General features: G+C 45.8%; 1 protein-coding gene and 1 long non-coding RNA gene across 4 annotated transcripts in view; one reads left to right on the forward strand and one right to left on the reverse strand.

The window, feature by feature from the left end:
- TMC5 (transmembrane channel like 5) overlaps positions 1-24,078 on the forward strand; it is a 383,751-nt gene that overhangs the window by 116,881 nt on the left and 242,792 nt on the right. For 2 of the 3 annotated variants that reach the window (XM_063934400.1, XM_063934399.1), the window contains exon 1: positions 12,764-13,013. The exons of the other annotated variant lie outside the window; for it this stretch is intronic. The gene's annotated coding sequence lies outside the window, so the exon portion shown is untranslated. Of the gene's footprint in view, positions 1-12,763; positions 13,014-24,078 lie in introns of those variants that run through there. 3 annotated transcript variants of the gene reach the window in all.
- LOC134943664 (uncharacterized) lies at positions 4,790-6,107 on the reverse strand. The gene is made up of 4 exons (XR_010181673.1): positions 6,037-6,107; positions 5,811-5,882; positions 5,306-5,365; positions 4,790-4,937 (listed from the first exon to the last, which is right to left on the reverse strand). It is a non-coding gene; the product is annotated as an uncharacterized LOC134943664 (long non-coding RNA).

A 24,078-nucleotide genomic window follows, 5' to 3' on the forward strand; every position in this document is an offset into this window, starting at 1 on the left:
ATTGAGCTTAATAATACTATGGGATAAAAATGACCCCCAAATTCTACGATTTAAGCTGTTTTTCAGGGTTTTTTTTTAAAAAACACCCGAATCCAAAACAAACCCGAATCCGACAAAAAGTTTTCAGTGAGGTTTTGCCAAAACGCGTCCGAATCCAAAACACGGCCGCGGAACTGAATCCAAAACCAAAACACAAAACCCGAAAAATTTCCGGTGCACATCAGCTCTGTGAAGAGCCAAAAATAATGAAATCAGATACAGTTATGAAATTACAGATTTACAGATTACTGTATATACAGTAGACTGTATGTGCAGTATACTGTATTATATACCTACTGTATACATTAAACTGTACATACATTAAGGTACATACAGAGTAATATATATATACATACTGTACACACACACACACACACACACACACACACACACAGTATACAGTATGTAATCATCACAATAAGCCGGCAATGCTTCATTGCTGTCTCTGAGTGCCTATACAGTAGGTATCTCTTTTGGGATAGAATATATACAGTATATACACACACACACATACTGTATATAGTATAAAGTACACACTCTGTATAATGATTTATGGCATTGTTATATCACGTATCAAGGGATTATTAACAGTGCATTTACTGTATGGTTTATACTGCTTTCAGTATTTTACCTTGTTGCGCCAAAGGTCCATCCCATTTTCCGTCGCATCCTTCTGATGCTGGTGGCCGATATGTCCAGGTCATACTTGGAATGGAGAATTCGTTTTATTTGCAAAGCAGTACGCTCATCATCCTCACGAGTTAGTTCCTCCACAATTTGTTGCACTCTCCTACAGTACAATACAGTATGAAAAATATGAATTAATGAACAGCACAATCACAGTTACAATAGATGAAGTTTTTTTTTTATTTCCAAAAAATTGTCTATGGTATAAAGCAAGTCATTTAAAGATTACAGTAGTGTACAGTACGTACCATGTGCATTTCGTAGGAAATACAAATCTGGGCGTTGTTCTCTCGAATGCATGATAGCGCACCGTTTCTAAAGTGACTATAATGCCACTTTCCTTGAGCAATGCATGGATCTCTTTGATGGTTTTATTTTCTTTTTTCATGTTGGCGATTATCTTGCTCATCGTTTTGTTGATAGTTACTGGCATGTTGTCCAACTATAATTCCTGTATGGAGAAAAAACATTTGTGAATACTGTAGTCTAAAATTTACACATCTGAAAATGTATAAGAGTTTTATGATAGAAGTTAATACTGTACATGTTTACTATCCAGTACCTGATGTTCAAATTTAAGTATTGTATACTGTACAGTACTGAAAATACCACTTCAGTGTTATGGACTGCAATTAGTTTCCTGTATGAAACAGATACAGTACAGTAAATAACCCTCCTTGGAAGTGCATGGGCCCTGTGAGACTTACAGTAGTGTACAGCATAAGGGGCGACTGACATGATATACAAGCATTACATACAGTACATGTCAGTACTGTATGTAAATTCTTCAATTATTGCCTAACAACAATGCTGCTTACTGTATATTAAATACTGTAGGCCTAGAAATGTGCATCTCAATATAGTACATGGTTGTAGTATGGTAAAAACCAACCATAAACGCATACGCCTTTAAGGGTATTCAGCTAGTTAAAGACTCTTTTCAGTTTGTATGCAGGGTCTGTTAAATTTGAACCTGCAGCCACAAGGAAAGAGACACAAGTAACAGCCAAATCCAAAGATTTTGGATTTGGCTGTTACTTGTGTCTCTTTCCTGGTGGCTGCAGGTTCAAATTTAACAGACCCTGCATACAAACTGAAAAGAGTCTGCAATCAGGTTCATTAACTAGCTGAATACCCTTAAAGGCGTATGCGTTTATGCTTGGTTTTACCATCCTACAACCATTCTGGGTGAATTATCCATCTCTATTAAAAGTTGGTCCTATATATGTGGACTATGGATGTTTTATATCCATGAAGGCCTTTGTTCCTTTTTTGTGATACCATACAGAAACCCCTGATGAAGTCGTTCTGACGAAACGCGTTGGGTCGAATCAGTTATGGTCTCTTATCTAGTTCATCAGTACACCCTACAGAATATACACCTATAAGGGTGAGGGTGTTCTTTAAAGGCTTGAACAGAAAACCTATTGACTGTATCTGGATGTATTTCTTTTAAGAATGTTTATATGAATGTATGGAACCTTTTATTTGTAAAAAAATGTTCATATGAATTTATGGAATTCTATATGTGTTTTTTTTTTTAATAAAAACAATTTGGTATCATATCTAATTTAGGCCATTCTGGCCGTCTTTTTGTTCGGGTGTGTTCTCTGGTGTGAGGGTATACTTGCAGGTGATACCAGTTATAAGAATCCACACCGTGGAAGAACAGCTACTGGAAATACTAAAATCTGAGTGTTTTAAAGTTATACCAAGCGCAATTGGTTATTGTTTTGTTTATGTTATTCTTTGAAAGTTCACTAACAGGGACTTTCTCCATATTGCTGCTGGTGGGTTGAGCGCGGGGTGGAAGACATTTTTTTGTATCTATATATATATATATATATATATATATATACACACATACATACATACACATCAAAGATTCGGCGCAATAAACACAGTAGACAGATTACAAGGTAACCTGATGATAGTGGTAAAGCACTGAAACGTTGTTGTAATTTGTCTACTGTGTTTATTACGCCAAGTGCTGCACTTTTGAAGTATATGGAATTGTGACTGTGCGGGCACCATTTTTTTATTTTTTTTTCCATCAAAGACAGTGGCCGCTACTCCAAGGAGATGTTATGGATTAAATCTCATCAGAGCATGTCCCCTAACACATAGCGAGCGCGCACACACACACACACGCACTAGAATACATACACATAGCATACACACACAACATACTAACATACACATGCATAAACACACACACACAAACACACACACTATAGTATACAATACTGTACGCACACACACACTATAGTATACAGTACACACACACACCTCTTTCATATAAAAATAAAACACAGCAATCATAATTTAATATAGACGCTGCCTGCTTCCGCTGGGTCAGAGAGTGGTAACCCAGCCAGCATCATTTATTAAAGACGCCCACATCCTAATCCCCCCATCCAACCCGCCGCTACCATCGGCACCCCCTGACTGGCGACACATACATGCACTCAGGCGACACTGCATCTGACTCTACCAGGCCAGCTCTGTTGGTAAGCCCCATAGGAAGGGAAATTGCAGAGGAACTAAAAATATTGGCCCTCATTCGGAGTTGTTCGCTCATTCTTTTTCTTCGCATCGGTGCGATAAGTCGCAAACTGCGCATGCGCAATTTTCGCAGTGCGCCTGCGCCAAGTAAATTAGCACAAAAGTTTGGTATTTTACTCACGGCTTAACGAAGATTTTTCATCGTTCTGGTGATTCTGGGCGGAAACTGACCGTTTTATGGGTGTGTGTGAAAAAACGCAGGCGTTTCAGGGAAAAAGGCGGGAGTGTCTGGAGAAACGGGGGAGTGGCTGGGCGAACGCTGGGCGTGTGTGTGACGTCAAACCAGGAACGAAACTGACTGAACTGATCGCAGTGGCAGAGTAAGTCTCGAGCTACTCAGAAACTGCAAAGAAATTTCTAATCGCTATTCTATTCGCAATTCTGCGAACCTTTCGTTCGCAATTCAGCACAGCTAAGATTCACTCCCAGTAGGCGGCGGCTTAGCGTGTACAAAGCTGCTAAAAGCAGCTAGCGAGCGAACAACTCAGAATGAGGGCCATTGTTCAACTGCACCAATCCAACTGTGGACAGGGGGGTTTCCAGGTACTTGGACCCCCCCCTGCGTGTATCTATATATCTATCTATCTACAGTATCCCCAGCTCCAGAAATATCTATATGCATCCCCAAATTTCTCCCTCTCTCTATATATACAAATAGTCTTTTAGAACGGCACTCACTGCATATCTTAATAGCTTTCCCTGTTGCCCTCCTTGCTGAAGAACCAGTACAAGCCCCTCAGATGTACAACAAAGTATATCCAGCAGCACTCCGGAGAAAAAAAGACACGTACAAATGCCAAAATACTGCCAACGTTTCAATGCTTCTGCATTTTCGGCAGGGCATACACATCTCTCTCTCTCTCTATCTATCTATATATATATATATATATATATATATATAAACAGAAAAACTTAAGACCCCTTAATTGCGCTATAGTCTAATACAGTGGTTCCCAAACTGTGTGCCGTGGCACCCTGGGGTGCCTCGGGACACTTGCAGGGGTGCCTCGGGGTGATGGTCCAGAACCAATTCAAATTCTGCATGGTCAATGTAAAAAGCAAAACCAGTGTTAATGGCTGCCAATCATAAAAGATAAAAATACAATCAAAAGCAAATCTTGTCCCTCACCACATAAGTTACCCTAAGGATGACATAGAAAGACAATTTACTTAATTTTATATTTCTTTCTAAATTTTTCAATAAGAAACTATTGGCTTAGGGGTGCCGTGAAAAAAATTCTGATACTCTAGGGTGCCGTGATTCAAAAAAGTTTGGGAACCACTGGTCTAATAGCTCAAACCACTGAGAGGTACCCCCTGTCAGAAGGAGTACTGCACATAGAATGGACAAAAACAAAAGTTCTCTTGGGGAGCTTTACCACCACAGATATACTTATATAATTATAAAATCATTTATTAAAAAACATGTATACTTTTATAACATGAATCACAAGATCACATATGTCATATGAGCAATACATTCATTTCTGATTGTTTGTTATACATGATGTTTTCAATCATTAGATGAAATACTTATTCCTCAGCATGAGAAAGTATGAATGATCAGTTCACTGTTTTTACGGAAAACGCACAATCGTTGAAACCCAATGCGTTTCGTCCCTTAGGACTTCATCAGGGGTGCAAATCTGGGTGGTTCAACAAAAAATATATATATCAAACAGTGTCCCTTCACATATATTTCAACTTCATGAAACCACTTCATTATTTAATAAAATTTTACCTGCTTTATATACAAAACAAATCACATAGAAATGCAAAGAAGGGAGGATATACTGAAAAAAAAGTAAGGAGAACATCGGAGGAGGAGGAAAAACATATGGAGTGTAAAGTAAGGATTGGATCCCTACTGAATGGTTCAAATTTAAATACCAAATATATACCATATAACTATATAGTTCAGTACACATCAATTAATGAACAGTTTACATAATGACCAAGGATGGCATCTAGTGCACGTGATACTTAATTGATTAAATGAAGTAATTGTACATACCAAAGAATGGGTTCACCAAAGGGAATACAAACAGAGCATGAATTCACTGAGAGTGTATTCCTACAAATTAGAATTGTACTTCTATTAGAATACAAAAACATCTTAGAAATGAGGCATCATTCTATTAGTAATGATTCTTAAATGCAATAGTTGGCACCAATCACTCAATTAATATTATGGTGCTCATCAGGAGTTAGGTATAGTCGTTAAACATTTATTAAACATACCACTGGTCAGTTTTCAATAGATTCTCCCACTAATATTGAAATGTGCCTCTTATTAACAAAATGATATACGATGAATTTGTTAAAACAAAACATCAATGTCCATGTTGTATCTACATACATACATATGGTGGTTAATGAGGGACCATACTGAAATAGGTAGATTGTAACCGATGGGAATTCTACTAAAACGATTCATATGTAGCCGAAATAGGATATAGTCTTTTCTACATACTAAACGTGATTAAGGTGTGTGCTCATTTATGAGAGTATATGCTCACCTGTGGAAACTTAACAAACCATCAAATTATGGGTGTTGGCTGAAGTACATCAATAGTACATCCATGTATTTCCTATAGGGTTATGGAGTGTTTGATTAGAAAGGGGTACTAGCAATAGATCACCTCCAATGCAGCAACAACTTAAAATATAAAATGTGACAATCAAAATTATTTAGAAAGAGATCCTAATGACACTATTGATTAATTAGATGTCAAGCTCACCTACCAGAAACTTCTATTTAGATTTCACAAACTGGCAATTCGGATGCGATCAGGAGATATTATCCGATCAGACCCTATAAAGATGGGATGTCTTAGTTGGAAATATGACAAGTCTAAATCAATAAAAAAGACTGAATGGAATAATATCTCCTGATCTCATCCGAATTGCCAGTTTGTGAAACCTAAATAGAAGTTTCTGGTTTAGGCTCCACCCCCTAAATACCTGCGAATCGCAGCACCAGCAGCCGGGACATGGAGTTGGCCAGGAAGGGCCCCCCACACCATCCTCTACATCCTCTGCATGGCTGCAGCCTGCTGAGGAGGGGGGTGCTATCAGCAGCCGTTCTCACGGTCGGCGGGGGAGAAGGGAGCTGCAGGCTTTGGAGGCAGCTCATGACTGGGTGCAGGGGGAGTAGCGGGCCCTGTGGGTAGCTCGGGCCCCATAGCAGCTGCATACCCTGCACCCTCGTTAGTTACACCACTGGTGAAGCACTCTGACAGCAATAAGCTTTAGGCTTTTTAAAATGTTTTATGGTAAAAAAAAAAAAAAAAAAACTTAGAAGAGTAATAAAAATAAAATTTTCTTGTCACATTATAATGTAGCTGTCACTGGAAGCAGAATAACTAGACACTACTAGGGGTGGTGGGAATAATACTTTGCGTCTAGGATCTTTTACACAAACAATTGTCTGCCTCTGCTTGCAGCACAAGTCATAAGGAAATGAAAACCTATTCTACTGAGAACTATTATGCCATTTTCACATAGAAAAGTGTGAAAATCACGGCTTTTACCGGCCATTTGAGTGTCGGCTCATTTTGGTGATCCACAGGGGTGCTAAGCAGGGCAGCGAGTGACAGGAGCCTCCCAGCTGTCCAAACCCACCACCCCCACCGCTGGACACTACGGCCTGCGAGTGGGACAGCCCAAAAAAAAAAAAACAGGACTGTCCCGCGAAAATCGGGACAGTTGGGAGATATGCAGACCAGAGCTGTCATTCCGTTTACTACGTCCCTCCCATATGAGCCTGCTCTCCCAGGGGCAGTGTTTCCATTTTCTCTGATGTCCTAGTGGATGCTGGGTAGTCCGTAAGGACCATGGGGAATAGACGGGCTCCGCAGGAGACTGGGCACTCTTTAAAGAAAGATTAGGTACTACATCTGGTGTGCACTGGCTCCTCCCTCTATGCCCCTCCTCCAGACCTCAGTTAGAATCTGTGCCCGGCCAGAGCTGGATGCACTCTAGGGGCTCTCCTGAGCTTCCTAGAAAGAAAGTATTTGTTAGGTTTTTTATTTTCAGTGAGATCTGCTGGCAACAGACTCACTGCTACGTGGGAATGAGGGGAGAGAAGCGAACCTACCTGCTTGCAGCTAGCTTGGGCTTCTTAGGCTACTGGACACCATTAGCTCCAGAGGGATCGAACACAGGCCCAGTCCTCGGTCGTCCGGTCCCGGAGCCGCGCCGCCGTCCCCCTTGCAGAGCCAGAAGAACCGAAGAGAAGTTGAAAATCGGCGGCTGAAGACTCCGGTCTTCATTAAGGTAGCGCACAGCACTGCAGCTGTGCGCCATTGCTCCCTCTGCACACCACACACTCCGGTCACTGATGGGTGCAGGGCGCTGGGGGGGGGGAGGGGGGGGGGGGGCGCCCTGGGCAGCAATTACAGTACCTTACATGGCTAAATAGCACATAATACAGCTAATAAACTGTATATGTGCATAATCCCCCGCCATAAAGCATATAAAAAAGCGGGAGAAGTCCGCAGAGAAAGGGGCGGGGCTATCTTCCTCAGCACACGGGCGCCATTTTATCTTCACAGCTCCGCTGGAAGGCAGCTCCCCAGGCTCTCCCCTGCAGTTTCCAGGCTTCAAGGGTAAAAAAGAGAGGGGGGGGGGCACTAAATTTAGGCGCAAACTGTGTATAATAAGCTGCTATAGGGAAAAATCACTCACTTTAGTGTAAATCCCTGGTTATATAGCGCTGTGGTGTGTGCTGGCATACTGTCTCTCTGTCTCCCCAAAGGACTTTGTGGGGTCCTGTCCTCAGTCAGAGCATTCCCTGTGTGTGTGTGCGGTGTGTCAGTATGGCTGTGTCGACATGTTTGATGAGGACGCTTACGTGGAGGCGGAGCAGGAGCCAATAAGTGTGATGTCGCCCCCTGCGGGGCCGACACCAGAGTGGATGGATATGTGGAAGGTATTAACCGACAGTGTCAACTCCTTGCATAAAAGGTTCGATGACGTAACAGCTTTGGGACAGCCGGCATCTCAGCCCGCTCCTGCCCAAACGTCTCAGAGGCCATCAGGGGCTCAAAAACGCCCGCTACCTCAGATGGCAGACACAGATGTCGACACGGAGTCTGACTCCAGTGTCGACGAGGATGAGACTAATGTACAATCCACAAGGGCCATCCGATGTATGATTACGGCAATGAAAAATGTGTTGCACATTTCTGACATTAACCCGGTTACCACAAAAAAGGGTATTATGTTTGGGGAGAAAAAGCAGCCAGTGACTTTTCCCCCATCTGATGAGTTAAATGAATTGTGTGAAGAAGCGTGGTGTTCCCCAGATAAGAAACTAGTGATTTCTAAACGGTTACTAATGGCGTACCCTTTCCCGCCAACGGATAGGCTACGCTGGGAGACATCCCCTAGGGTGGACAAGGCGCTCACACGCTTATCAAAAAAGGTGGCACTGCCGTCTCAGGATACGGACGCCTTAAAGGAGCCTACAGATAGAAAGCAGGAGGCTATCCTGAAGTACACACTCAGGTACTATACTGAGACCTGCTATTGCTTCAGCATGGATGTGTAGTGCTGCAGCAGCATGGTCTGATTCCCTGTCAGATAACATTGATTCCCTTGACAGGGATACTATTTTGCTAACTATAGAGCATATTAAAGACGTAGTCTTATATATGAGAGATGCACAGAGGGACATTTGCCGGATGGCATCTAGAATTAATGCAATGTCCATTTCTGCCAGGAGAGTATTATGGACTCGGCAGTGGACAGGTGATGCTGATTCTAAAAGCCACATGGAAGTTTTGCCTTATAAGGGTGAGGAATTGTTTGGAGACGGTCTCTCGGACCTCGTGTCCACAGCAACAGCTGGGAGGTCGACCTTTTTACCTCAGGTTCCCTCACAGCCTAAGAAAGCACCGTATTATCAAGTACAGTCCTTTCGGCCTCAGAAAGGCAAGCGGGTTAGAGGCGCGTCCTTTCTGCCCAGAGGCAGAGGTAGAGGGAAAAAGCTGCACCAGACAGCCAGTTCCCAGGAACAAATATACTCCCCTGCTTCCACTAAGTCCACCACATGACGCTGGGGCTCCACAGGTGGAGCCAGGTGCGGTGGGGGCCCGTCTCCGGAACTTCAGCGACCAGTGGGTTCGCGCACAGGTGGATCTCTGGGTTCTACAGGTATCTCAGGGATACAAGCTGGAGTTCGAGACGTCTCCCCCTCGCCGTTACCTCAAATCAGCCTTGCCTGCTATTCCCAAGGAAAGGGAGGTAGTACTGGCGGCAATTCACAAGCTGTACCTCCAGCAGGTGATAATCAAAGTTCCTCTCCTTCAGCAGGGACGAGGTTACTATTCCACAATGTTTGTGATACCGAAACCAGACAGTTCGGTGAGACCCATTCTAAATTTGTAATCCTTGAACACTTATATAAGGAAGTTCAAGTTCAAAATAGAATCGCTCAGGGCGGTTATTGCAAGCCTGGAAGAGGGGGATTTTATGGTGTTACTGGACATCATGGATGCTTACCTACATGTCCCCATTTACCCACCTCACCAGGAGTACCTCAGGTTTGTGGTACAGAACTGCCATTACCAATTCCAGAGGTTGCCGTTTGGTCTATCCACGGCACCGAGGGTGTGTACCAAGGTAATGGCCGAAATGGTGATACTCCTTCGAAAGAAGGGAGTTATAATTATCCCGTACTTGGACGATCTCCTTATAAAGGCGAGGTCCAAGGAGCAGTTGTTGATCGGAGTAGCACTATTTCAGGAAGTGCTACAACAGCACGGCTGGATTCTGAATATCCCAAAGTCGCAGCTGGTTCCTACAACGCGTCTGCTGATATTGGGCATGTTTCTGGACACAGAACAGAAGAAGGTGTTTCTCCCGGAGGAGAAGGCCAAGGAGTTGTCATCTCTGGTCAGAGACCTCCTGAAACCAAAACAGGTGTCGGTGCATCATGGCACGCGAGTCCTGGGAAAGAGGGTAGCTTCTTACGAAGCAATTCCCTTCGGCAGGTTCCATGCAAGGAACTTTCAGTGGGACCTGTTAGACAAGTGAGGATCGCATCTTCAGATGCATCGGCTGATCGCCCTGTCCCCGAGGGCCAGGGTGTCTCTGCTGTGGTGGCTGCAGAGTGCTCATCTTCTCGAGGGCCGCAGATTCGGCATTCAGGACTGGGTCCTGGTGACCACGGATGCAAGCCTCCGAGGTTGGGGAGCAGTCACTCAGGGAAGAAACTTCCAAGGACAATGGTCGAGTCAGGAGACTTCCCTACACATAAATATTCTGGACCTAAGGGCCATTTACAATGCCCTAAGTCAAGCAGAACCCCTGCTTCAAAACCAGCCGGTGCTGATTCACTCAGCCAACATCACGGCTGTCGCCCATGTAAACCGACAAGGTGGCACAAGAAGCAGGATGGCGTTGGCAGTAGCCACAAGCATTCTCCGATGGGCGGAGTATCACGTGCTAAAACTGTCAGCAGTGTTCATTCCGGGTGTGGAAAACTAGGAAGCAGACTTCCTCAGCAGGCACGACCTCCACCCGGGAGAGTGGGGACTTCATCCAGAAGTCTTCACGCAGATTGTGAACCGTTGGGAACGGCCACAGGTGGACATGATGGCGTCCCGCCTCAACAAAAAGCTAAAAAAGTATTGCGCCAGGTCAAGAGACCCTCAGGCGATAGCTGTGGATGCACTAGTGACACCGTGGGTGTACCAGTCGGTTTATGTGTTCCCTCCTCTTCCTCTCATACCCAAGGTACTGAGGATAGTAAGTAAGAGAGGAGTAAGAACTGTACTCGTAGTTCCGGATTGGCCAAGAAGAACTTGGTACCCAGAACTACAAGAAATGATCTCGGAGGACCCATGGCCTCTGTCTCTCAGACAGGACCTGCTACTGCAGGGGCCCTGTCTGTTCCAAGACTTACCGCGGCTGCGTTTGAAGGCTTGGCGGTTGAACGCCGGATCCTAACGGAAAAGGGCGTTCCAGATGAAATGATTCCTACGCTGTTAAAGGCCCTTATCTGATCTTCCATATGGACAGGGCAGAATTGAGGATTCGTCCCCAATTTCTCCCTAAGGTGGTATCAGCGTTTCATTTGAACCAACCTATTGTGGTGCCTGCGGCTACTCGGGACTTGGAGGATTCCAAGTTGCTGGACGTAGTCGGGGCCCTGTAAATCTATGTTTCCAGGACGGCTAGAGTCAGAAATACTGACTCGCTGTTTATCCTGCATGCACCCAACAAGCTGGGTGCTCCTGCTTCTAAGCAGACTATTGCTCGCTGGATCTGTAGCACGATTCAACTTGCACATTCTGTGGCTGGACTGCCGCATCCTAATTCAGTAAAAGCCCGTTCCACGAGGAAGGGGGCTCTTCTTGGGCGGCTGCCCAAGGGGTCTCGGCATTACAACTTTGCCGAGCTGCTACCTGGTCGGGGTCAAACACGTTTGCTAAATTCTACAAGTTTGATACCCTGGCTGAGGAGGACCTTGAGTTTGCTCATTCGGTGCTGCAGAGTTATCCGCACTCTCCCGCCCGTTTGGGAGCTTTGGTATAATCCCCATGGTCCTTACGGAGTCCCCAGCATCCACTAGGACGTCAGAGAAAATAAGAATTTACTCACCGGTAATTCTATTTCTCGTAGTCCGTAGTGGATGCTGGGAGCCCGTCCCAAGTGCGGACTTCTGCAATACTTGTATATAGTTATTGCTTAACTAAAGGGTTATTGTTCTGAGCCATCTGTTAAATGAGGCTCAGCTATTGTTCATACTGTTAACTGGGTATAGTTATCACAGGTTGTACGGTGTGATTGGTGTGGCTGGTATGAGTCTTACCCTGGATTCCAAATCCTTTCCTAGTAATGTCAGCTCTTCCGGGCACAGTTTCCCTAACTGAGATCTGGAGGAGGGGCATAGAGGGAGGAGCCAGTGCACACCAGATGTAGTACCTAATCTTTCTTTAAAGAGTGCCCAGTCTCCTGCGGAGCCCGTCTATTCCCCATGGTCCTTACGGAGTACCCAGCATCCACTACGGACTACGAGAAATAGAATTACCGGTGAGTAAATTCTATTTTCAGGTTTCCTGGTCTCTTTTTTTCCTGTCTTTCTTAGTTAAATTCCCTGTAATTTCTCTGTTAAATGTTGTACTTCTAATGCTGTGGTAAGTACATAACAGGAGAGCTAACAAAACTAACTACAGAATATGAAAATTCACTGAAATAAAGGTAATTTTATCCCATTTAAAGGTATTTCAAGAATCAAATTTCCCTGTGACCAGGAAAAAAAAGAATGGAAACACTATTCCTTTTCATTGTCATATTTCCCTGTAACGTGTAACTGGGAAGACTGCCCAGGGACCTGCCCTCTGTGCCTCTCACAGTTATACAGCACTGTTTCCTAATGTCACTATTAGCCGTATAATACATGATTGCTGTCACTTGATGTCATTGTGTAGGAGAGTCATACAGTCTGTACTGTATAGTAGGCAGAGACTGCAGCCAGTCAGTGCTTGGTCTCCCAGGGAACAGCGTGCAGGAGATTTCCAGGAGGACGTGTTGCTGTATATAACAGTGAGAAGAGGAGGGGAGCTGCTGCTGTGTGTTTGTATGACTGGCAGCTGTGTGTTACAACTCTGTGTACTATACACCTGCTGCTGGGTCACACATTGGACTGGTACCAGACTGCTGTTCTGTAGGATCTGATCCTTTCGCTCCATGACATATGGATGTAGTCTGAGGTAAGAGCACTGAACAGGAGAACTTGTAGCATGCACTGTATGCCTGGGTGGCTTAGGGAAACTTTACCTTCTGTTCATTTAATGCACGTTATACAATATGTAAAGTACATTGTATAACTAATGCTAGAGAATACAAAGACAAACACGTGTGAGAGAGAGAGAGAGAGAGAGAGAGAGAGAGAGAGAGTGATGGGGGGAAGGGGGGGGGGGGAGATCGTTTTAATTAGTGGGTAATGGGTATACTGTTTTTAATTGACTGCATTAGTGTTTGTACTTTTTAGATATATAGACCAAAATTAGACCAGATATCCAGTTGTTTATATATCCAGTTACTGTAGTTATAACACTACTATGCTCTGCTGTTTTTGTTAGTGGTCATTGCATTTTTGCCGTCATTTTAAAAGAATTCTCATGGAGACATTGCTGGAGTGTGGCATCTTTAGAGGTGCATAGAGGGGGTCACTCAGGTGCGGGCGCAAAGCGTCAGCTTTACGCATAACGATCAATGTTTTCGCACTGTACATATGTGTTATCCGCAGTGGACACGTGCAGCAAGTGATTTGCGAGTGCGGTCGCAGTGAGAGTTTAGTCGCAAACTGAGTGACAAGAAGTCAGCGTTTGGGGGTGGTAACGAGGAGAGGTCATATGAATCATGGCCATTCGGATGGTGTTTTCTGGGCGTGCATACATTAGCAGCTGTGATCACACTTGCTACTGGGGAGGCCTGTGCGTTCCTGGAGAGCAGCTAAGTGTGGGTGTCTTCAGAGACTCTCAGGCTCTGCGTAGCAATCCCATGTGCGATGATGTTAGCGATGTTTCTGTAATCATGCATCGCTATACACAAATGATGCAATCGCGGTGGGCATCCTTTTGCAGAGGTTAGCTTCATCCAATATTACCATAAAATCACAATTGCATACGGCAAATCATTGCAACAGGAATAGAAAGATCAACCGCACCTGAATGACCCTCTGTGAGAGAAAGGAGGGGGTTGGGTACAGAGTAGCAGAACCTTTACATGTCTGTGGGCCCAGGCTGTCGAAGAGGTGAGACAATGTGAGCGCACCCCCTTCGCTGGACAGTCCAGCATGTATAGAGGGATCTGGTATTCACAACTATGCTCGGCCATACCCCAAATACGCTTGGCCAGGCATGTCCCCTAGTACTTGGTCATAATAGATCTCTCAGCGGTCCTGGGCATGCAAGCACAGCACATATAATACTGTCTGGATGGAATGTGGACTTTTGAAATCGTTTTGTCGCTTTAGTAATTATTCATTTATAATGCCTGGAGGATAATAATACCTGATAAGAAATGCTTCTTACAAGAAAAAAGAGGGATCGTATTTTGCATTTGGCAAAGGCAGAAGAGTAGGGACATTTCAAGGGTCAGATCTTTAAAACTGTGATTGTTCCTTGAAATTTTGGACAGTTGACAAGATGTCAGAGTTCATTTTATTGTTTGAGTCAGTGTTCAGCCTAGCATGCTTTAAATTGTATTGTGACATTGGGTCATTAAGGGGCGGCAATACCCGTTGTGTTAGCTCTAGCAGCGCAGCAGAGTGCTGGTGTGTGGCACATCAGGGCAGGCAGAGAGCAGAGACTGCTACTGCTGCTGAGGGATGAAGTATGAGCCATGCACTGTAGCAGTAGGCTTCACAGCCCCAACACGGGAGGAAAAAAGTCAGGCACTTTATGCAGGCTACAGCAGAATGCCCAACCCCAATACCTGCTGCCGAGCAGTACAAGTTTAGAAAATAGGTGAATGAAAAAAAAAAACCACACAGTCCCCTAGTAGGTCCCATAGGGCAACCACCCACTGGGAAAACTAATGGCCAATCCTACCCTGATCCCTGGAATCACCATTTTCCATGTCCCTATAATGTAGAAAAATGCGTTTGAAGGTTGCTTAATCTTCATCCACAAATTTCCTGGCGGGTTGGATATGATATGTTGACATACAGAATGGAAACATTCAGCATGTCGGCACCATAATGTCGTCATGTTCCGACATGACTATATGTTCAAAATGTTGACAGATGACATACAGTATCGCCACCCGCAGTGTTGATACTGACATAATGTTGACATTGTGAATGTCGACAGTCAGAATGTCAACAGTAGTTTTTTAGACTAAAACTAACCCTAACTGTAGTCTAAAGGTGCATACACATGGTGAAATATTGTCTATGGACGATTTTGACTGCGATTTCCCTGTAACTCCCCCACAGCCTAACCCTAATCACAGCCTATCCCTAACCGCAGCCTAACCCTGACCACATCCTAACCTTAATCACAGCCTAACCCTAATCGCAGCCTAACCCTAATCGCAGCCTAACCCTAACCGCAGCCTAACCCTAACTGCAGCCTAACCCTAACCGCAGCCTAGCCCTAATCACAGCCTAATCGCAGCCTAACCATAACCGCAGCCTAACCCTAACCTTAGCCTAGCCCTAATCACAGCCTAATCACAGCCTAACCCTAACCGCAGCCTAACCCTAATCGTCGCTAACCCTAACCACAGCCTAACCCTAACCGCAGCCTAGCCCTAATCACAACCTAACCCTAACCGCAGCCTAACCCTAATTGCAGCCTAACCCTAACCACAGTCTAACCCTAACCGCAGCCTAGCCCTAACCGCAGCCTAACCCTAACCGCAGCCTAGCCATAATCGCAGCCTAATCGCAGCCTAACCCTAACCGCAGCCTAACCCTAACTGCAGCCTAGCCCTAATCACAGCCTAACCCTAACCGCAGCCTAACCCTAACCGCAGCCTAACCCTAACTGCAGCCTAACCCTAATCACAGCCTAATCACAGCCTAACCCTAACCGCAGCCTAGCCCTAATCACAGCCTAACCACAGCCTAACCCTAACCGCAGCCTAACCCTAATCGCAGCCTAACCCTAACCGCAGCCTAACCATAGCCGCAGCCTAACCCGATTTGTATATGTCATCTTTAAGTCAATGTGACATTGTCAATATATCTGTTGACATTTTAAACGTCCTCATCTTGAATGTCAGCAATCAAAAGTAGTGGTTTGTGAATCGTTGACTGAATTGGTTATGTACAAAGATAATGGGAATCCAGCCCATTTGGAAGGTGTAGGGGAAGTTCAACTTTAAAGTCTAATTATGCCTAAAATGTAGAATTAATTAGGGAGGAGATGCATAAATAATATATTATTGCAGAATGTTACTTGGGATTCACCTTTAGATTGGCATGTTCTCCTATGTATGTTACGTACAGCAAATGCTCTTCACACACCAGGCCAGACGTGTATTTTCCGTACAGACATCATGTTAACGAGCAACAGTCTGATGGTAGGAGCAAAAAGAGTAATGGTGGAACAAAGCAGACATGGGGGGGGGGGGGGGGGGGCCCAAGTATTATAATATTCAATTTGAGTGCTGACATTTTAAAAGGCAGTCCAAGTCATCACTGGTATCAGACAGCTGCTGACAACAATTATATTACATTATTTTTAGACAGTAAATGCAGGCTCCTCTTTTTATCCAATTTTAATATTAATAATGAGCTTTAGTGCAGGTTAACATGTGATGCTTCTAGGGCTAATCAGAGTTGTTCAATGCTACCTTAAACCTTTGCTCAGAGCCGGAGTAAGGGGGGTGCCAAGGGGGTCAGTACCCCGGGCCCCCCTGGCATAAGGGGCCCCCCAGCCGAAGCTGGTCTGCACCGCTCTGGTGCTGCTGTTCCCTCTGCCCTGTATCAGTCGCTGACCCGTGAGGAGTGGGGAGGGAGCCACACGCACAGCCGCGAGTGGGACATCACACACCCGCTGGCAGCGCGGAATCCTCCCTCCCCAGCAGCCGGGAGTCTTCTCCTCCCTGCTGCAGCGTGGAGCCTTGACCCCGACAGCTCCTGTAGCCGGTGGCTGGCTTTGTGCTGGGGGAGGGGGAGGTGGGGTATAGGGGTATAGGGGGGTGGCCCAAATGTTTTTTTGTTTTCAATGCCCGCTGTCCGGTCCTACGGCCGGCGTTGGGAGCCCCGCCCCCTCGTGGTTGTACACCGCGATTCGGGGGTCAGAGCAGAGGGGGTGGAGCTAATAAGAGATAATTGATATAGAATCACGTCATATTGGTAAATAAAACCAGAAACGTTGCTGAACTAGCTGGTGTTTGTGATATGTGATTACGAAGTCCACACACACACACACACACACACACACACACACACACACACACACACACACACACACACACACGTGCATCAAAGGAAACCCCCCTTCCGAATCCTGCTTTTGCCCCTGCGGGGGTTGGTTGCTGGTGGGGGGGCCCCCTGTCTTGGGTGCCCTGGGGCCCCCAAGGGCTTAATCCGGTCCTGCCTTTGCTATAGTATATAACTGGCAGAATCATTTCACAGTGAGATTGATGTAAAGTTACCTTCCTTACCAAATGGTGTATTACTTTTTTCAAGAAACTGATAGGATTTTCAGACACTTCTACGTTCATTCCTAAAGTGAGTTCTAAAGATCCGATGCTCTAATGTAATAATGCAAATGTGTTATGCTGCCAACACCCCAAGTAGGATTGTATTGCTAGCCCAGAGGGCAAAACTCAAAAGACATCATAGTAAATAGCTCTGATGTAGAACAGCTCAGTGGCAAAAGTGATCATTTCTCTGGATAAGGGCTACTCACAAATTATTTTGACATTTTGCCCACTAAAATCTGAGGTTTAAGATTTGGAAAAATAAGTAAATTGTAGATATCAAAGAGCAGATGTATTAACCTGGAGAAGGCATAAGGAAGTGATAAACCAGTGATAAGTGCAAGGTGATAAACGCACCAGCCAATCAGCTCCAATATGTAAATTAACAGTTAGGATCTGATTGGCTGGTGCGTTTATCACCTTTCACTTATCACTGGTTTATCACTTCCTTATGCCTTCTCCAGGCTTAATACATCTGCCCCATACTGTAGATTGCAAGCTTTGATGTAGTCCAGCACCTAAAGCGTTAACTCGTGTTCGGTCCTCCCCACCTCTGAAATATAACCATTGGTGGTTTAGTTTTGGTTTCCGTCCACCACTCCTGTATATGTTTTGACTAGTGTCCAGGCTGCTAAGGGCAATTGTACGTACGGTAGCAGGACTTTAATGAAGAAGGAAGAGATTTTTTTTAGAAGGGAAAATCCATCTATAGCTTGCATTCACCTATAAATACCTTTTTGTAAGATCACTATTTTTATTATTAAAATTGCTTTTTCTATGAAATAATGATTACTGTGAGCAGGGCCGGTGCCAGGGTGTTCGGCGACCACTGCAAACTAGAAATTTGCGCCCTCACATACTTTACAAAGGGACAGCGCACATAGGAGGTCATTCTGAGTTGATAGTTCGCTGACGATTTTCGCAGCACAGCGATCAGTTAAAAAAACGTCAAAACTGCGAATGGGTATGCACCGCAATGTGCACGCGTGTCGTACGGGTACAAACAGCATTGTTGCTGTGCAATGCTTCTAGCGTAGAATCCATTCACACAACCGATCGCAAGGAGATTGACAGGAAGAGGGCGTTTATGGGTGTCAACTGACCATTTCTGGGAGTGATAGGGAAAACGCAGGCGTGTCCAGGCGTTTGCAGGGCGGGTGTCTGACGTCAATTCCGGGACCTCCGTCGCTAGGATCATCGCACAGGATAAGTAACTTCAGGGCTGGTCTTGTTTTGCACAAAATGTTTTTGTACCGCTCAGCTGCACATGCGATCGCACACTTGCAAAGCGAAAATACACTCCCCCGTGGGCGGCGACTATGCGTTTGCATGGCTGCAAAAAATAGCTAGCGAGCGATCAGTTCGTAATGAGGGCCATAATGTCCCCTGTAACAGTGACGCTTAAACACATAATGCTCCCTGTAGTAGTGCTGCTTACACACAATGCCCCCTGTGGTAGTGCCGCTTATACACAACGACCTGTGTAGTAGTGGCGCTTTTACACGTAACACCAGTGACGCTTATACAAGACGCAGTAATGCTTACACATGTAACGCACCCTGTAGCAGTGACACTTACACACGTAATGGCCCTTGTAGCAGTGATGCTTATACAAGACGCTCCTTGTAGCAGTGACGCTTACACACGTAATGCCCCCTGTTCCAGTGACGCTTACACACATAACGCCCCCTGTACCAGTAACGTTTATACACATAATGCTCCCTGTAGCAGTGCCGCTTATACACACAATAAACCCTGTAGTAGTGACGCTTACACACTTAACGCTCCATGTAGCAGTGACGCTTACACACGTAACGCCCCCTGTAGCAGTGACACTTGCACACGTAACGCCCCCTGTAGCAGTGACACTTGCACACGTAACGCACCCTGTAGCAGTGACAATTGCACATGTTATGCACCTTGTACCAGTGACGCTTGCACATGTAACGCCACCTGTACCAGTGACGCTTGCATGAGTAACGCACCCTGTAGCAGTGGTGCTTGCACACGTAACACACCCTGTAGCAGTGACGCTTGCACATGTAACACCCCCTGTAGTAGTGACACTTGCACAAGTAACACACCCTGTACCAGTGACGCTTGCACACGTAACGCCCCCTGTACCAATGACACTTACACACGTAACGCCCCCTGTACCAGTGACACTTACACGCGTAACGCCTCCTGTGCCAGTGACGCTTGCACACATAACGCCCCCAGTACCAGTGATGCTTACACACGTAACATCCCCTGTACCAGTGACACAAACACACGTATCACCCCATGTAGCAGTGCCGCTTACACACGTAACACCTCCAGTACCAGTGATGCTTACACACGTAACGCCCCCTGTACCAGTGATGCTTACACACGTAACTCCCCCTGTACCGCTGACACACACAAACACACACTTTCACTCACTCATTTGTTTTCCAGCCGCTTACATAAGGAAGTCTCTGGCAGCTTATCCCCTGTGTTACAGTCTGCAGCCTGGTCCCGTGTAGCGCCGCCCCTTATTACCATGTAGCTCCTCCCCATTTCAAGTCCGCACACTGCACTGTGAGTGTGTGACAGGGGAAGGGAGGTGAGAGGAGGCTTGTAGCTGCCGGTGCCGCTGCCTGTCATGGAGTGTGATAGGCGCAGCAGCCGGCAGCAGCAGGGGCATCAGCTCAGCACAGGGATACAGAGCAGGGAGAGCGCCTCTCCTTCCTGGCACCTCCCTGCTTTGCATCCCTTTGCTGAGCAGTTAGCGCCGGGCCTGACTGTGAGCATTAAGAAATGTGTTAGAGTACATGCTTATGGGTAGTTTTAATGGAGGAATGTTGTGTTCTGTTGTCACCAAAAGGTTAATGCAAATGTGAAAGATCTCACAGATCATTATCAGAATGCATTGTTAATGCTGATGGCAGTAACTTCAACTTGTCTTTCTGGTCTATCTAGCATTTGAAGATATGGGCAGTTAAATATATGGGGGGCTTGGGCTTCACACCCTAATGCCTAACATAAAGAGAATTGACATACTGAGACTTGTAGTACCACACAGAAGAAAACATTGCAGATGCATACTCTATAATACTAAGCACTGCTAATCAGAATAATTGAAATAAACTCTGTAATCTAACATAGATCAAAAAGGAGGTTCTTAGCATAATGTTTGGCCAACCAACGACCAGGTGACCTCATCTGGTGGGCCCCTAATACTAAGGGCCAAGCCCAGAGCACAGTCCCCCCCCCCCCCCCCATTCCCAGCAGAGGCCAACCTCCCCAAGGCACCACACTAGTAAGAGGTTAAATTGTTAATATGTGTTCATAAGTTAAAAGCATAAGCTATGTGTTAAAAGTGTTACATGGGTGAGAGGAAATAATTAGTATGTTAAACATTGTTACATAGGTAGTTAAATAATTAGGTGCTAAAAAAAAGTGCTGAATTAAGTATTACAATGTGATGTCCCAAAGCAGCCGGGCTACAGCAACTCATACTCATCCCTAAACCTGACAAATTGTATAAATGTATTCAGGACTTACCATCATAGGGGCATATTCAATTACTGTCGAAACCGCCATCTTGTTCGAAAGATGGCAGTATTCGAGTTTTTCAGATCGGTAGGGGTACCGACCTACTCAATCCCCCCCCCCCCAGATTTACGACAAGTCGGGAAATTCAACTTGTCGGAAAGGACGTGAATCAGCTGAATAGCCGCCAATCTGGGTGCTTCTGTCGGAAACGGGGCCAAATCTGACTTTTGGCCCCGTTTCTGACAGTCTCAGTCCGACTTTAAAAAAGTCGGATTAAGAAGATGAGACGTGGGATAGGGGCGGCAGGCTATAGGGGCAGCGGCAAGTACCTCTAGGCGTCACTCCCTGTGATCTCATACAAGGCTAACGTGGTCCGAGTCTCAGCGGCGGGGGAGTACCGCGGGCACGGCGCGGTAACCGTCCTGGCGCGGCCCGTGTCTCTCACACTGTTGTCTGACACTAGTCAGTCACATAGTGTAGCTGCAGTCATCGCAGCCGTGGCGGGCGCTGGCGGGTGGAAGCATGGTACGGGAGCCGCACGGGGAGGGCTGACTGCTGCACAGATGGGACACCGAGAACGGACAAATCCGACAGTTGGATTTGGCCGCTCATTGAATAGGGCTTGTCAGATCCATTCCCACAAATGCATGTCGGAATGGATCCAACAGCAATTGAATATACCCCATAGTGCCTTTCCCAAAATGCAGTCTGTAAATTTCAGAGATTCATGCTAATTAAAAATGCCCTTGGGTAGATGGGTGGGGTTCTAATCCAAGCTGAAGTACACATGTACACAGTATAGAATATATGGGGGGGGACCTTAGATGCTGGGCAAGCCCCCAAAGTGATGTGACTGGGAAGCTTCCTACGAGGCTACACCCCCAATAGTGACACAAATGGCATCTTCCGCAAGGCCACACCCCCATTCTGGTAAGCCATGCCCCCTTTTCAGATGAGCCTATGGCTGCACCGGGTGTCACCGACCTCAGTGCTGCCACTGTCCCCATCTTATACCCCTTTCACATCGCACAAATAACCCGGTACCGACACGGCATATTGCCGTGTCGAACCGAGTCAGTGTGCGATGTGAAAGCACACTGGCCGATTTAGCCGGTCGCCTGACCCGGTAAATCAACCCAGTAAAAAAGAAGGGTTTTACCCGGGTTGATTACCGGGTCAGGTGCGGTGTGAATGGGAGCCGTGTCGATGCGACACGGTTCCCATTCACAAGATAGGGAGAGGCGGCGCTGGAGATGAGCTCATCTCACGACGCCGCCTCCACCCCCGCCCCTGCTGCTGCTGCGCGCTCCGTTGTTATGGCAACCGACCCGGTATATTGCCGGGTCGGAAAGCCAGCAGCGGAGTGCAAATGCCGGATCCCACCCGGTAAGTACAACGTTTGTCCTACCGGGTAGGATCCGGCATTTGCAGTCTGAATGCAGCATTAGACAGAGATCGTTTCTGTCCCACAATCAACCAATAATAACCCATTGAATAAATGACAAAACACCAAGCAGCGGAGAAAATATGGTCACCGCCTTTTGTTTCAATTTTACAATTATATCTTAAGACAGAGGCTCTCAAACGTGGTCCTCAAGGCACCCCAACGATCCAGGTTTTAAGTATATCCAAGGCTCAGCACAGATGGTTAAATCAAATTGCTGTGGTACTAATTAAGTCACCTGTGGCCAAGCACGGATATACTTAAAACCTGGACCGTTAGGGTGGCTTGAGGACCGTGTTTGAGAACCTCTGTCTTAAGAGGAGGAGGAAATTGTACCAATTGCCTGCCGGGGCCTGGTATACCATACCGAAGAACCAAAATCCAAGGGTCACCTCCACTGTATCCAATAGTCTCCTGATGTGCTAAAATTTAGGGAAAATAACACAAAACTGAGGTTCATAAACCCCTCAAGGACAATTTGCACGTGCTAAATGAAGCCTTTAGGTTCAGATATACAGGCTTTTTGGTATAATTACCTGTGGGTCTCTTTGGATTTGTCCACTCTAGCAAGGGTCCAAGGCAGGTTATGGGCTCCACCGCAATAGTTAATGGATATTCCTTTTATCCACAGGGGCTGTTGCTGGATTTCCTGATGGCTGTAAATGTCCAAGTGTAATACCAAAAGCGTTCCTGGCTGTACATAGGTACCAGAGGCTGACCATTAACTCGTTTCACTGTCTCTTGGCATGAATTAGTGCGGCTGAATGTGTAAGGTCTGAGCCACCCACCATGGGTTGCACCAGCCCTAGGGCAGTTGCAGTTTCTCTGACTGGCCATGGCCTCCTGTGTGTCTTGCTGCTTGCATTGACATGCCCGTGACACTCCCATAACACCCCTACTGAACGGACCATTTTTGCATTCATTTCTAGACTCATCCCAGTCACTGCCCACTAGATGTCTGATATTGTCTGTCTCGATCACAAATGTGCTTTTGTGCATACACTCTTGCATGTGTCTCGCATACGCTGTTTTCCCCCCCGAAATTTACACGTATGCGCAGTTACAAAACATCACTCAACTAGGTGAACATCCACATTATGTGTGGATGGTGTGTGGCTCTGAATCAGGCCCCCTACCTCTAGCACCCTATAAATCTATACTGGGTGGGCTGGATAAGGTTTCCTCCACGTTAATTTTTGGAAAGGGGAACACACCAGATTCTGAAATGCTTTACGGAAGTGCTGTGTATACTTAATACATGGTCTGTTGTTTTGGTTTTTTTTTTCTTCGTTGTATTGTTAGCTTAATCAGCATGTACTGGCTGTAATCCAGTTTAGTTGCATAGCTAGTGTGCTTCTTCTCACTGTATTAAGAGGTAGCAGTTGATTTACCGACGGACACAATACTGACAGTCATAATCTGTGTCCGTCGGTAAATCATACTGAACCCGTATTAAGAATGTACTGTATATAGAATTATTCTGACCATGCGAATGGTACAAGACAGGGCTGTCCTTTGTCACCCTTAATTTTCGCGCTGATGATGGAACCACTGGCGTCGGGGATCCGCGACTGCCCGGATATCTCGGGGATTACAATTGGTTCTTCTCAGTTCAAGATCTCCTTATATGCAGACGATATTTTGCTCACTCTCTC

Source organism: Pseudophryne corroboree, chromosome 7 (assembly GCF_028390025.1).
Source record: "Pseudophryne corroboree isolate aPseCor3 chromosome 7, aPseCor3.hap2, whole genome shotgun sequence".
NCBI classification, from domain to species: domain Eukaryota; kingdom Metazoa; phylum Chordata; class Amphibia; order Anura; family Myobatrachidae; genus Pseudophryne; species Pseudophryne corroboree.